Below are 16,165 nucleotides of genomic sequence, written 5' to 3' on the forward strand. Positions count from 1 at the left end.
GAATCGCGCCAGAACCTCAATCTATCCCTCCAACTGCTCAAATCCAAGCCAAATATCATCTAAGGAAGTCAACAATGCCATAGGAAGCAATCACAATCCATAAAGCTTCGTTCTTTGAAGAAATTCTCAAAAGTTAATAAAAGTCAACCCAAGCATACGTACCCGGAATCCGAAACCAATACTAAAATGTGATGACCCATAACCTGCCGAGTCCAAATATGTAATTAGTTCTTAAAACCGAGTTCAAATTGGTACTCAAATCCCAAAAATATACTTGTGATGACCTGTCATCTCTCATTTTTAAAGTAAATTCTGTGTTCTGAGGCCTTAAAACCTCCTTTTTGCCTCACCTCAATTTGTGTGCACAGTCCGGACGTGTATCCGGAAAGCCATTATGTGAAAATCTGTAAAAAAATGATAAATTTTGCTTTTAAATGAATTTAGGCTGACTTCGGTCAACATTTTGGGTAAATGGACCCGGACCCGTGATTTGAAAATCCCGGAGGGTCCGTAGGAAAATATGGGACATGGGTGTATGCCCGAAATTGAATTCCGAGGTCCCAAGCCCGAGAAATGAATTTTTGAAGATAATTGTTTAACTGAAATTTCTAGAGTTTTTGGAAATTTGAATGTAATTGAATGTGATGGTATCGGGCCCGTATTTTTAGTTTCGGAGCCCGGTACAGGTCTTATATGTGATTTAAGTTGAGCCTGTAAAATTTGGTAACAAACGGACTTGAAATGACGTGAATCGGACCTTCGGTTGTAAAAATTTGAACTTAAGAGTTCATGAGATTTTTCTTTGATTTTGATGCTAAATTCATGGTTGTTGATGTTATTTTGATGACTTGATCGCACGAGCAAGTCCGTATGATGTTTTTGGACTTGCGTGCATGTTTGGTTTGGAGCCCCGATGGCTCGGGTGAGTTTTGGATAGGCCACAAAGTGAAATTTGAACTTAGGAAAATGCTGGTATGTTGCAGGCCTGCAGGCTTCGCAAATGCGAACAAGTATCACAAATGCGAACAAGTATCGCAAATGCGAGACTCAACCTGGGTTGTCTTTGGTCGCAAATGCAACTTTTGTATCGCAAATGCGATGTCGCATTTGCGAAGGGTCCCTCGCAAATGCGAAGGTGATCGGAATAGTACTGGGTCGCAAATGCGACAAAAGCTTCGCATTTGCGAAGTGAACAGTCTGAGGGGTTCGCAATTGCGAACCCTGGTCGCAATTGCGACATCAGAGACTAGTTAAATGACACTTAGATGCATTTTCAGCCATTTTTCAAAGCTTCTCAAAACCTAAACACCTTTGGGCAATTTTTCAAAGACAACGACTCTTCCAAATCGATTGTAAGTCATTTCTAACTCGTTTTCTTTAATCTCTAACATCTTTTTACATGATTTCAACTCAAAATCAAGGGTTTTCATGGGGGAAATTGGGTGTTTTGGGTAGAACTTAGGATTTTTTATTTTTGGGGATTTGGACCACTATTTGAGATCCGATTTCAAAACAAATTATATATTTGAGTTCGTGGGTGAATGGGTAATCGGGTTTTGGTTCGAATCTTGGGTTTTGACCATGTGGGCCCGGGGTCGATTTTTGACTTTTTGGGAAAAACTATAGAAAACCTATTTTCATGCATTAGAATTGATTCATTTAGCATTTATTGATATAGTTAAGTAACTTGTGGCTAGATACAAACGAATTGGTGGTGGAATCAAGAGGTAAATCGGTAATTGAGGCTTGAATTGTGTTCGTGGCATCGAGGCAAGTGTTTGGTCTAACCTTAGCTTGAGGGATTAGGAGTCGTGTCTTACTTGCTATGTGTTAATTGTTGAGTACGGCGTATAGGCATGGTGACGAGTATCTATACGTTAGTGTCAAGCATGCCCGTGAGTCTTACACTATGATTAATGTGACTCCGTTTTGTATTATTCATGCCTTATGTGATGATTTCCATTGTTGAACGAGACTTGTGGAAGAAATATTAGTAATTGAACATTGAAGAGTGTTGCCTCAAGTTGTAAAATGATTTGTGGAAGTAACGTTGGTAATTGAACATTAAAGAGCGTTGGCTCAAGTTGTAAAATGAATTGTGGAAGTAATATCGGTAATTGAACATTGAAGAGCGTTGGTTCAAGTTGTAAAAATGATTTGTGGAAGTATTATTGGAAATTGAACATTATAGAGCATTGGCTCAAGTTGTGAATTGAGTTGTGAAGTAATTGTGAAAAAGAGAAGAGGATTATGATATTTTCTCCCTTGCCGGGATGTTGTTGCTTTTGATATTGTTTCCCTTGCCGGGATATAATTGTTGTACTATTGTTCCCTTGCCGGGATTTTTATTGTGATTTTATTTATTTACTTGCCCTTATTGTTTGTGATTTTTGTTTGGGTGAGGAAGAGTGTTAAAGCACGAAGGGTGATGTCGTGCATTGTATTGGTGAGAGAGTGATAAAGCACGAAGGGTGATGACCTGCATGATATTTGTGAGAGAGTGTTAATGTACAAAGGGTGATGCCGTGCTGCACGATGTACCATTCCGTGCCTTTATATGAGTGATAATGCACGAAGGATCATTCCATGCCATGATTATGTGAGGTAAAAGCACGAAGGGTGATGTCGTGCCGATTATATTGATTTTTATGGTGAGGACGAGAGTAAAAGCACGAAGGCTGATGCCATGCACATGTCCTTGATTTTCCTGATTCTTGCTGATAATTGAGTTATGGTGTTCTTTACGTTTATTTAATGATTTTCTGTTGTTACTTGATTTTATTGTGATGTCATTGATTCCCTTGCCCAAATTGCTTGTAATTGTTGCTTGGGTGAGGAAGAGTGTAAAGCTCGAAGGGTGATGCCGTGCACGATATTTGTGCTGATACTACACTCTGCACTCTTTTGTGCAGATCCCAGTACTGGAGCATACGGACCTTAGCTTTGGGTCATTGCCTTCAGTCCATTCGGAGACCTGAGGTAGTCCTGCAAGCGTCTGCAGGCCTTGGTATCTCCTTCTATCCGTTCATTCTGTTTCTTTATGTATTTCAGAGACATCGTTGTATTTATCTTTCGGACCCTTATTGTGTAGAATTCTTAGACAGTCTGTGAAATTGTGACACCAGTCATGGGTAGTCTATGTTTAAGGAATTGTATTGGTAATATTTTAATTGTTATAATTGGTTCTTCCGCTTATTTAATTCCACTTATTGTATGATGTTGATTCATAACTGTAAAAGGATTAAAAATGAGAAAAAGGTAAATAGTTGAAATAACTGGCTTGCCTAGCTTTCACTAGTAGGCGCCATCACGACTCCCGAGGGTGGGAAATCCGGGTCGTGACAAGTTGGTATCAGAGCTCTAAGTTACTTAGGTCTCACAATTCACGGACAAGCTTAGTAGAGTCTGAGGGATCGGTACGGAGACGTTTGTATTTATCCCTATAGGCTACAGAGTTAGGAAAAACTTCACATCCATTCTTTCCTGTCTTGTGGCTTGAATTCTCAATACTAGTTGAACTTCTACTCTTTTTCCTTCGCGACTGGCGAGGTCACGTACCGCTTCTTCAACCGAGCAGCAGCACAGACCGGTGTTAGATCAGCTACGTCTTCGTAGGCTTTGTGGAGGTTGGATAAGTTTTACCAAGCTCTTCACTACTACTTTTGGTGGTACATCTTCTGAGGATCCCCAGGATTATTTGGACAGCTGTCATGAGGTTCTTCGGAACATGGGGATAGTGGAGACCAATGGAGTCGACTTTGCTGCTTTTCGTTTGTCTGGATACGCCGAGACTCGATGGAGAGATTATTGTTTGGCCAGACCAGCTGGGTCGCCAGCTTTGACTTGGGATCAGTTTTCTCAGCTATTCCTAGAGAAGTTTCTTCCTATCACTCAGAGGGAGAACTACCGGAGGCAGTTTGGGCATCTCAAACAGGGTTCCATGACCGTTACTCAGTACGAGACCAGGTTTATTAATTTGGAACGTCATGCTCTTCTTATACTTCCCTCTGAGAGAGAGTGTGAGTGAGGAGGTTCATTGGGGGACTCGTCAGCCTGCTTAGCCAGCTAGAGGTGGAGGTAGAGGTATTAGAGGTGGAGGTAGAGGTATTAGAGATGGAGGTCAGGCCGCTAGAGGTGGAGGCCAGCCAGTAGCAGGCTGTCCCAGAGATGTAGTTCAGAGTGGTGGGGCCCAGCCCCGATGTTAGGCTCTTCCACCCAGGCTTGAGGCTGAGGCTTCCGATACAGTTATCATAGGTATTGTTCCGCTTTGTAGTAGAGATGCTTCAGTTCTATTTAATCCAAGATCTACATACTCCTATGTGTCTACACCGGTGGGTGATTCAATTATGGTAGATCGTGCCCATCGTTCATGTATAGTTGAGATTGGGGGTCTTGAGACTCGTGTAGATTTGTTACATTTGGATATCGTTGGTTTTGATGTCATATTGGGTATGGACTGGTTATCACCTTACCACGCTATCTTGGACTGTCATGCCGAGACTGTTACCTTAGCCTTGCCAGGGTTGCCTCGTCTTGAGTGGAGAGGGACTCCTGGTCATTCTACCCGTAGGGTTATCTCATATATGAAGACTCGGCGTATGGTTGATAAGGGATGATTGGCCTATTTGGCGTATGTTCGTGATTCTAGTGCCGAGGTTCCTTCTATGGATTCTGTGCCCGTGGTTCGTGAGTTCCAGAGGTATTTTCTTCAAACCTGCCGGGTATGCACCCGACAGGGATATAGACTTCTGCATTGATTTGGCTCCGGGCACTCAGCCCATTTCTATTCCGATGTATCGTATGGCCCCGCCTGAGTTGAAAGAATTGAAGGAGCAGTTGCAAGACTTGCTTGATAAAGGCTTCATTAGACCTAGTGTCTCGCCTTGGGGTGCGCCGGTGTTGTTTGTTAAGAAGAAGGACAGATCGATGATGATGTGTATAGATTACCGGCAGTTGAACAAGGTTATCAACAAGAATAAGTATCCATTACCGAGGATTGATGATTTGTTTGATCAGCTTCAGGGTGCCAAGATATTTTCGAAGATTGACTTGAGATCTGGCTGCCATCAGTTGAGGATTAGGACATCTGATGTCCCTAAGACAGCCTTCCGCACTCGGTACGGGCACTATGAGTTCTTGGTGATGTCATTTGGGTTGGCAAATACCCCAGCAACTTTTATGGAATTGATGAACCGAGTGTTCAAGACTTACTTGGATTCGTTCGTGATAGTCTTTATTGATGATATTTTGATTTATTCCTGCAGCCGGGAGGATCACGAGCAGCATCTTCGAGTCATTCTTCATACTCTGAGGGATAGTCAATTGTATGCTAAGTTTTCGAAGTATGAGTTCTGGTTAAGTTCAGTTACATTCTTGGGTCACGTTGTTTCGGCAGAGGGTATTCGGGTAGATCCGAAGAAGATAGAGGCAGTCAAGAATTGGCCTAGACCCGGATCAGCTACAGAGATCCGGAGTTTCTTGGGTTTGGCAGGCTATTATCGTCGGTTTGTGTAGGGGTTTTCATCTATTGTAGCCCCGATGACCAGGTTGACCCAGAAGGGCTGTCCAGTTCAGGTGGTTGGACGAATGTGAGGCGAGCTTTCAGAAGTTCAAGACAGCTTTGGCTACGATGCCAGTGTTGGTTTTGACCACATGTTCAGGGCCATACACAATTTATTGTGATGCATCTCGTATTGGACTTGGTGCGGTGTTGATGCAGGATGGCAAGGTCATTGCTTATGCTTTGCGTCAGTTGAAGATTCATGAGAAGAATTATCCAGTTCATGATTTGGAGTTAGCAGCCATTGTTCACGCGCTAAAGATTTGGAAGCACTATTTATATGGTGTGTCATGTGAGGTGTTTACGGATCACAAGAGTCTACAGTATTTGTTCAAGCAGAAGGAGCTAAACTTGAGGCAGAGAAGGTGGTTGGAGCCCCTAAAAGACTATGATATCACCATCTTATGTCATCCGGGGAAGGCCAATGTGGTGACCGATGCTTTGAGTAGAAATTCAGCCAGTATGGGCAGTCTTGCGTATATTCCGGTCAGTGAGAGACCGCTTGCTTTGGATGATCAGGGTTTGGCCAATCAGTTCGTCAGGTTGGATGTCTCCGAGCCCAGCCGTGTGTTAGCTTGCACAGTCGCTCATTCTTCATTATTTGAGCGCATCCGAGATCGGCAGTATGATGATCCCCATTTGTGTGTCCTAAAGGACACGGTGCAGCACGGTGGTGCCAAGCAGGTTACAGTTGGAGATGATGGAGTTTTGAGGATGCAGGGTCGTATTTGTGTGCCTAATGTGGATGGACTTCGAGAGTTGATTCTAGAGGAGGCCCAGAGTTCCCAGTACTCTATTCATCCGGCCGCCGCTAAGATGTATCAGGATTTGCGGCAGCATTACTGGTGGAGGAGGATGAAGAAGGATATTGTTGCGTATATGGCTCGGTGTTTGAATTGTCAGCAGGTAAAGCACGAGCATCAGAGACCTGGTGGTTTGTTCCAGAAGATTGAGATTCCTGAGTGGAAGTGGGAGCGTATCACTAAGACTTTGTTGTTTGACTCCCACGGACTCAGAGGAAGTTCGACGCAGTATGGGTTATTGTTGATAGGCTGACCAGGTCAGCGCATTTCATTCCTGTGGCGGTTTCTTATTCTTCTGAGAGGTCAGCTGGGATCTATATCCGGGAGATTGTTCGCCTTCATGGTGTGCCCGTGTCTATCATTTCGGACCGAGGTACACAGTTTACCTCGCATTTCAGGAGGGCAGTTCAGCGTGAGTTGGGCACACAGGTTTAGTTGAGCACAACATTTCATCCTCAGACGGACGGGCAGTCCGAGCATACTATTCAGATTTTGGAGGATATGCTCCGAGCTTGTGTTATTGATTTTGGAGGCTCGTGGGATCAATTTTAGCCTTTAGCGGAGTTTGCCTACAAAAACAGTTACCAGTCGATCATTCAGATGGCTCCTTACGAGGCTTTATATGGTAGGCGGTGTCGGTCGCCGGTTGGGTGGTTTGAGCCGGGAGAGGCTCGGTTGTTGGGTACGGATCTAGTACATGATGCCTTGGACAAGGTCAGGATCATTCAGGATAGGCTTCGTACAGCTCAGTCCAGTCAAAAGAGTTATGCCGCCCGTAAGGTTCGTGATGTGGCATTCATGGTCGGCGAGCGGGTGTTGCCTATGAAGGGCGTGATGAGATTTGGTAAGAGGCGCAAGCTTAGCCCTAGGTTCATTGGCCCGTTTGAGATTCTTGATCGAGTGGGGGAGGTGGCTAACAGACTTGCGTTAAAATAGCATATATGCGCATATATAAGTATATCCATGCATTTTACTATTTTTTCCCATGATTTTAAGGTTTTTAAAATGATTTATTTCTCATTTTCATCCATAAAAACCCAATGATTATTTCCGAAATTATTATTCTTTGGTAATTTACTTATTGGAATTTTATATTTATATTAAAATATAGCTAGTATGAGTTTTGCACATATTTTACAAATCTATTTAGTATTTTAAAAGCTAAATTGCGTATAATTGCAGCATTAACCTATTTTAAGATTTAATCGCGTTTATAATTATAAAATTGGCTCCAGTATTTTTAATCTAATATTTATATATTGTTAATTAATTTAGTACCTTTAATTTATTTCCAGAAATTAATTTATTATTTCTAAATTAAATAGGGGAAAATTGGCTATTTAAGTTATAGCCATAATTGGCTTTCGATTGTGGCCAAAATCGGACCAAAGCGAATGAATTATATCCCTGATATGTTTGCAGCCGGAGGATGCCAAAGGATGGTTCGAGCTATTTGATAATTTGACCGAGGAGCAAGTACAATGGATGTTCGAATGGTTTCCGACCGAGGAGTTCATCGTCCGATCCAGAGACACATATTTCTTGATATTAATCGGTCTATGAGGAACGTACCCTTACGTCCCTCTCCGGGTTATGAGGCAAGCTGGTAGGAAGCAGGTTGTACCCAGGGTCGACAAGATGAGTCATTTTCGGGCTGACTTCCAGGCTGATGATAGTCCTTACAAGGGCCAAGCTCAGCATATGTGGCACTGCAAGGTCGTCATGGAAGGGATACCATCGAGCCAGATAGATACCACGCCGGTTGTGCTCCCTACTATTCAAGCTGGTTGGAGGATAATCATAATGGTCTGGGCCAGTGATAATATGTGAATTAGACTACAATTAGACCCTAAAGAACCACATTTTTTGTATAGCTTTGTTGTAAAAAGTGATAACCAAATGCTCTGATTAATGCTTTTCATGCTTTGCAGGCTATATCCAACGAAAGAAGTCAATGGAGCAAGTTTGGGATCAATTACGGAAAAAAGGAGGCTAATCAAACAATGCCCAAGAAATGCACCAAGTGAAAAGTCAAAGAAGTGCTGAAATTGGCCTGTCGCGGTCAGACCGTAACCGCGGTAGGACCGCGGCAGAGTAGAGTTGCAGATTCAGAGAGGTTATTTGGCCGCGGTCCCGGCGTAACCACGGTGGGACCGCGGCAGAACGCGAAAAAGCCAGGGACGAAAGTGTCAAGTCGGGAAAACTTGGTGTAAAACCCTTATAAGAAGTCGGATTTCGGCCACATTAGGTCAGATTGGATTTTAGAGAGTACTTTGGCAAGAAAAACAAGTGTGAGAGATCACCCAAAACATCATTATTCTTATTTCTCTTTTATTTTTCTTGCAATCTTTGATTATGAATCTCCTAGTAGTTTATTCCTCCATGGTTATGATTAGCTAAATACCTTAATCTAAGGTTTTGGTGGAACCCGTTGGGGATGACTTGGTTGTTTTGTTAATATAGTGGGAATTGGTTGTTAATCTCTAATTGTTCATCTATGTTTTGATTGTGGTTAGTTGAAAGGGCCCTCAATTATCCGTTCCTACAGTATGTATCTACTTGAGAGAGAGTGCATATTTAGGTGATTATACATCACTCCCAGAGTATAGACGAGAGTCATAACCGAGGGTTTAGAGGTTGGATTATAGATAACGATACCTCGGGTGCAATCTAAGTGAACCATATTGTGAATCTAGCTAGCGTAGCTTGAGAGAATGCGTCTAGTAAATTATCATAATTGCTTGAGAAAGATTTATGATAGATGGAGCGTTCATAATTGGTAGAGACAACTAAATCATAGTTATAAGACATATACAACCAAGGAAATTACCAACGGGAGAAACCATTGCCTTAGACCTTATTCCAATTGTTTACACCTCAAGTTTAGTTAATTTTTAGCTATTAATTACTCTCAGTCTTTAGTTGTTAGAAAAAATCAACCATTGTGAATCAAAAAGTTTGGGGAAACAGATTGTGTGAATTTAGTAAATCGGACAATAGTAATTGATAGGTTAATTTTCTGTGGTTCAACTCTGGGCATAAATACTCAAATTATATTTGCAACGCCCACGTAGTCTTTTGCGAGACTCAATTGAGCGTGATCAAATTTTGGCGCCGTTGCTGGGGAATTAACGGTGTTATCAATTACAATTGAAAGAAGTACAAAAATTCTAAGGGTAGTCAGTTTTCTCTATACCCAATCTTTTCATTGAAATTCTAACGTTGGAAGTCTTGTGGGAAGCAGGTGTATGCCTAGAAGTTCTTCGAGGACTGGAGAACTACTAGAAGGACTTTCAGACCCCGAGAAAACATTCAGGGCATTGAGCCGTGCTAACAAGAGGCTCCAACAATCACATCAATCCCGCCAGCTCGAATTTAACATGGGTGACGCAGAAACAACATTGGAAACGTTAGGGATCTGCCCGCAAACCCCAACGTAAGAGAGTGGCACCCCTTGTGCCCGAAGCTGCACTTTATGACTGGGCACAGCCCACAGTTGATAACTTAGCTACTGCCATAGTTGTGCCCGCAATTCAAGCGGAGACCTTCCAGATAACCAACAACATGCTGCATCTACTGTAGAATAAAGGATTGTTCTTCGGATCACACATTGAAGACCCTCAGCAACACCTAAAAAATTTTCTGTCAATTTGTGTGACCCAAAGGCAGCCAAATGTGACCCCGGAAGCTATCAAGCTGCTACTATTCCCATTCTCTGTAACCGGGAAAGCTCAGACTTGGTTAAATTCGCTCCCTATCAATACCATTGCCACTTGGGAGGAATTAGTCAAGCAGTTTCTGAACAAGTTCTATCCACCAAACAAGACTGCAAGACAGATTGATGAAATATTGCAGTTTAAGCAGCAGCCGACTGAGTCCTTGCAAGAAACTTGGGAGAGATTTAAAGGAATGCTTGTGAAGTGTCCTCACCATGGCATTCCAGACCAGATGCTCGGCCAGAGATTCTACATGGGGCTAGCTGACCATTTAAAAGCAAATGTGGATGCTTCAGCTGGAGGCGCATTATTGAGTAAGACATTCACCGAGTGCAAAATCCTTCTTGACAAGATGTCACAAATCGGGGTGGATGACTAGAGCTACAACACTGGCACCCATAGTACATTCAGTTCCTNATTGCACAAGCCAGCAAGAACACTACACCAGCCACTCCAGTTCAATTAGAGGTAGAAGAACCAACCGAACTTACTGAAGTGGTGGTTGAGCAGAGTCAGGAGGAAAAAGGCAAAGAAAAGGAGAACGAGCAAGTTGCAGAACAGGTGGCACCTCTTGTGCCAGAAAATCCTAACAGAGAGAAGCCAGCAAGCAATGCACAAAGGGTGATACCTGCATCCTTCCCTCAGAGACTGGTCAAACAAAAGAAGGCAGACCAATACAAAAAGTTCATGGAGATGCTGCGTCAAATTCAGTTGAATATTCCTCTGATGGATGCTTTGAGGGAGATGCCCGGTTATGCCAAGATGATGAAAGATCTAATGTCACAGAAGTTTGATTTTCAGGATTTATCCACCGTAACTCTGACACAGACCTGCAGTGCATTGGTAGCGAAACCAATGGCTCAAAAGATGTCCGATCCAGGTAGCTTCACTATTCCATGCACAATTGGAAGTTATGTCTTTGCAAAGGCGTTGTGTGATCTGGGAGCCAACATAAATCTGATGCCGCTGGCAGTGTACACTAAATTGGGCATCGGCAGAGCTAGACCGACTTCTATGCTGCTACTGCTGGCTGATCGCACGGTGAAAAGACCAACTGGTATTCTTGATGATGTGCTAGTGCAAGTGGGGAAGTTTGTGTTTCCTGCAGACTTTGTGATTCTGGATTGTCAGGTGGATGAGGAGATGCCCCTTATTTTAGGGAGACCATTCTTAGCCACTGGGAGAGCACTGGTAGACTGTGAGACTGGGGAACTTAAAATGAGATTGAACGATGAAGAAGTCATATTCAATGTTCAGCAATCAATGAGGAGACCCAATGAATATGCTAATTGCTCTCTAGTGGAGGCAAGGGATGTAATCCTGGAAGAAGATGATAGGACCCTAACTGTGAAAGATCCATTGGAGGCATGTTTGACGAATTTAGAAGAAATGGATGGTGAAGGATTAGCTGAATAGGTTATGGCACTGGAAGGCCGAGGGTTTTGGTCAAGGGAACCTCAGTTCGAGTCCCTTGAGCTGGAAAAAAGGGCCACTCCTCCAGCAAGGCCATCCATAGAGGAACCACCCAAGCTGGAGCTGAAGCCAGTCCTAGATCACCTCAGGTACGTATTCTTAGGCCCTGATTCGACCTTGCCTGTTATTGTATCATCCTGTTTGCTAGATGTGCAGGTAGAACGGCTCTTACAGGTACTGAAGGATAACAAAATTGCCATTGGTTGGACCATGGCAGACATAAAGGGTATCAGCCCAGCCTTCTGTATGCATAAGATTCTCCTGGAGGAGGGGCACAGACCTTCCAGGGAACATCAGCGAAGGCTGAACCCTAATATGAAAGAGGTTGTAAAAAAAGAGGTGATCAAATGGTTAGATGCGGGAATCATTTTTCCCATTTCTGATAGTAATTGGGTCAGCCCTGTCCAATGAGTTCCGAAAAAGGGGGGAATGACTGTTGTGAAAAATGACAACAATGAATTGATCTCAACTCGTACAGTCACAGGGTGGCGAATCTGCATGGATTACCGAAAATTGAACACCGCCACTCGAAAGGACCACTTTCCCTTGCCTTTCATTAACCAAATGTTGGACAGGCTGGCCAGAAGATCGCACATTTGTTTCTTGGACGGATATTCGAGGTACAATCAGATATTAATAGCCCCCGAAGATAGAGAGAAAACATCCTTCACCTGTCCGTATGGCATCTTTGCCTTTCGGAGAATGCCCTTTGGGCTTTGCAATGCACCAGCGACTTTTCAACGATGCACGCTAGCCATCTTCACAGATATGGTGGAGGACATTATGGAAGTCTTTATGGATGATTTCTCCGTGGTGGGAGATTCATTCGAAGACTGTCTTCACAACTTAAGCAGAGTACTCAAAAGATGTGTGGAGACAAACTTAGTGCTAAACTGGGAGAAGTGCCATTTTATGGTACAAGAAGGGATAGTTCTAGGACATCGAGTGTCTAGGAAAGGAATTGAGGTCGACCATGCTATGGTTGACGTGATTGATAAGTTTCCATCGCCCACTTCAGTCAAGGCGGTGAGAAGTTTTCTTGGACACGCCGGATTCAACCGGCGTTTCATAAAAGACTTTTCCAAAATTGCTAACCCATTATGCAAACTCCTTGGAAAGGATCAGCCCTTTGTGTTTTCTAATGATTGCAGGTTGGCATTTAAGGAACTGAAGAAGAGGTTGATAACTACACCCATCATTGTTGCACCCAACTGGGAGCAACCATTTGAGCTCATGTGTGATGCCAGCGACTATACTATAGGAGCAGTCTTGGGGCAGCGAAATGATAAGCCGATGCACTTGATTTACTAGGCAAGCAGAATGCTAAGCAGTGCACAGCTCAACTACACAGTGACGGAGAAGGAGATATTGGCAGTTGTGTTCGCTTTTGACAAGTTCCGATCATATCTGATTGGTTCCAAGGTAATTGTGTATACTGACCATGTAGCTCTCATGTACCTAATTGAGAAAAAGGAGTCTAAGTCGCGCCCGATTTGTTGGGTGCTGCTGTTGCAAGAATTTGACCTCGAAATTCGTGACCGTAAGGGCACAGAAAATCAAGTTGCTGATCATCTATCACGACTTGAAGGAGCTGAAAAATCAGTCGAGGTCGAAGAGATTCTGGAAACCTTTCCAGACGAGCAGCTGCTCACAGCTAGCCTTGAGGATGTGCCATGGTATGCAGACTTTGCAAACTACCTGGCCTGCGGTATAGTTCCATATGACCTTTCATCTGTCCAAAAGAAAAAGTTATTTCGTGATTGCCGCATGTATTATTAGGATGAACCTCATTTGTTTCAAATATGTGTTGATAACATTATCCGGTGGTGTGTCCCCGAGATAGAACAATCTTCGATTTTGCAGGCTTGTCACGCATCAGCATATGGAGGACATTTTGGAGGGGTAAGAACAGCTACGAAAGTGCTCGAGGCCGGATTCTTCTGGCCAACTGTGTTTAGAGATGCGCACCTCTGGGTAAAGGGTTGCAATGAATGCCAGAGGACGGGAAACATTTCCCGTCGCCATGAGATGCCAATGAAACCAATCTATGAAGTAGAGGTGTTTGATGTGTGGGGGATTGACTTTATGGGTCCGTTTGTCAGCTCATTTGGCAATAAGTATATCCTTGTTGTTGTGGACTACGTGTCTAAATGGGTGGAGGCTGCAGCATTGCCCACAAATGATGCAAGAGTGGTGGTCGGATTTTTGAAAAAGAACATATTATCCCGGTTTCGGACACCAAGGGGGATCATCAGTGACGGAGGCACTCACTTCTACAATAGAGCCTTCGAGATATTACTTGCTAAATATGATGTACGCCACAAGGTAGCTACTCCGTACCATCCGCAGACCAGTGGGTAGGTTGAAGTGTCCAACAGGGAGATAAAGATTGTACTAACGAAGGCTGTGAATGCCACACAAACTGATTGGGCAAAGAAGCTTGATGATGCGCTCTCGGCCTATAGAACTGCGTTCAAAACACCAATAGGTATGTCACCATACAAGTTGGTATTTGGGAAGGCCTGTCACCTGCCTGTGGAGCTAGAATATCGAGCTTGGTGGGCACTGAAGCAATTGAACATAGATCCTGAAGCAGCTGGACAAAATCGACTGACAGAGTTGCATGAGCTGGAAGAATTTAGATACCAAGCCTTTGAAAGCATGAGGCTCAACAAGGAAAGAATGAAGAAGATGCATGACAAGCACATTGTGGACAGAGACTTTAAACCCGGTGACAAGGTATTATTGTATAATTCACGATTGAGATTGTTTCCGGGTAAGTTAAAGTCCCGATGATCAGGACCATTTAGAATGGTGCAAATGTTTGCAAGTGGAGCTGTTGAGATCGAGTCGGAAGATGGGACAAACAAGTTCTCAGTCAATGGGCAAAGGTTGAAACATTACCTTGGGATAGCTGAAGAGAAAGGGGATACAGTGGTGACTAATTTAAAAGAACCCCAGTACACGAATGAGGAGTAAGGACTCAACTACTTGCGTCGTGCCGCGACGTTAAATCAGGCGCTGTGTGGGAAGTAACCCACGAATGTGTTGTAAAAAAAAATGTAGATAGAATAATTTCTAACATGTTGTATATATGCAGGTTAGTGCGGAGAACTTTGCATCACGAGCCTGGGCATAACATGGGTAAGGTAAGCATTAAAAGAGGTAAAAATAGTGCCCAAGGGGCAAAACAATGAAAAGAACCTCGAAATTGGTATCCAGGAACAGGTCCACCGCGGTCAGACACCCTCTCTGAAGTTTGTTCACCGCGGTCGCGGCGTAACCGCGTGGGACCGCGGTCAGACACCCTCTCTGAAGTTTGTTCACCGCGGTCGCGGCGTAACCGCAGTACGACCGCGGTAAGTCGGGCCAGGCCCAGGAACGATATGCAGAAAAAAAAAATTATTTTTTATTTAAATTTTTTTTTAACCTAAACTAAAAAAAAAACCCTAACCACCGACACTCTCTCTTCTTTTCTCCATCTCTTCTTCTCTCTTCTCTCTATCCTATCTCAAAACACTCTCTATTCTCTCTAATATCTTCTTCTTCTTCATCCCTCCCTCTCCATCCATTTTTTTCCTTCTTCTTCTTCTTCTTCTTCCCAACAACAAACTCTCTCTTCTTTCTTCTTCGTCCCATCACTATTGTCCAAACCCTAACCACCCAATTAAACCCCCCCTCCAAAACGCTCACCCCCCAATTTTTTCCTTTTTTTTCTTTTTCAAGACCCCGTGGTAATCCTCAAGTAAGTTGTTCTACTTTTCTTTATGTTGTATGTATTTTACATTATGTAGTGATTATTGTAGATAATTCTTGATTTTGGTTGCAATGGGGTTTTAGAATCCAAGTTGTTATTGTAGTTGGTGTTTGGGGTTATTTTGTATAAGTGTGGGGTGTAATTCTAGTTGACAAATTGTGTGTGGGGTGGGTGGTGGTAGCATTTAACTGTATGTATTGATGGAAGTTTGTGGTGGGGTTTTTATAGGGAGAAATTGTATTGTTGAGGAGTGCTGTGGGGATGATAGCGGATGTTGTCCACTTTGGGGTAATTGTTTGGTGCCAGCGGGTGGAGAAGTTTGAGTATCCATCTGACTGGCATATGTTTGGCTGGTCCTGATGGTTTTAATGAACTGCTTACAGGTACTATGGTCCGAAGGAAGCGTAGGAACTCAGAAAGCACTTCTGCCGGGCCCACTTATGATGACACCTGGTTCACGTCCGAGGAGGCCCAGGACAGGTTTCATGCGAAAGCCACTAAGAACTTTGTCCCGGAGATTGGTATTGACATGGCTGCCCTCCGTGTTGAAAAGCCGGATATGTACGAAGAAATCCGCCGGAGGGGGATGGAGTACTTATTCGATGAACCGGACACGGCAAACCCAATGATAGCCCGGGAGTTCTACGCGAACTGCCCGGAACATATGTGTCGTTCGGTGATTGTGCGGGGCAAAGTAGTAGATGCCTCAATCCGAAAAATTCGCCAGGTTCTGCAGTTGCCCCCATTCACTGCTGACAATGATTATTACCACAATTCTCCAGGGGTAGACTGGGGCACTCTGACTGAATCCTTATGCTCAGGGGGAAGGCCAATTTGGATTCAGGAGAACATGACC

The sequence above is a fragment of the Nicotiana attenuata genome, chromosome 9 (assembly GCF_001879085.1).
Source record: "Nicotiana attenuata strain UT chromosome 9, NIATTr2, whole genome shotgun sequence".
Classification (NCBI taxonomy): Eukaryota; Viridiplantae; Streptophyta; class Magnoliopsida; order Solanales; family Solanaceae; genus Nicotiana; species Nicotiana attenuata.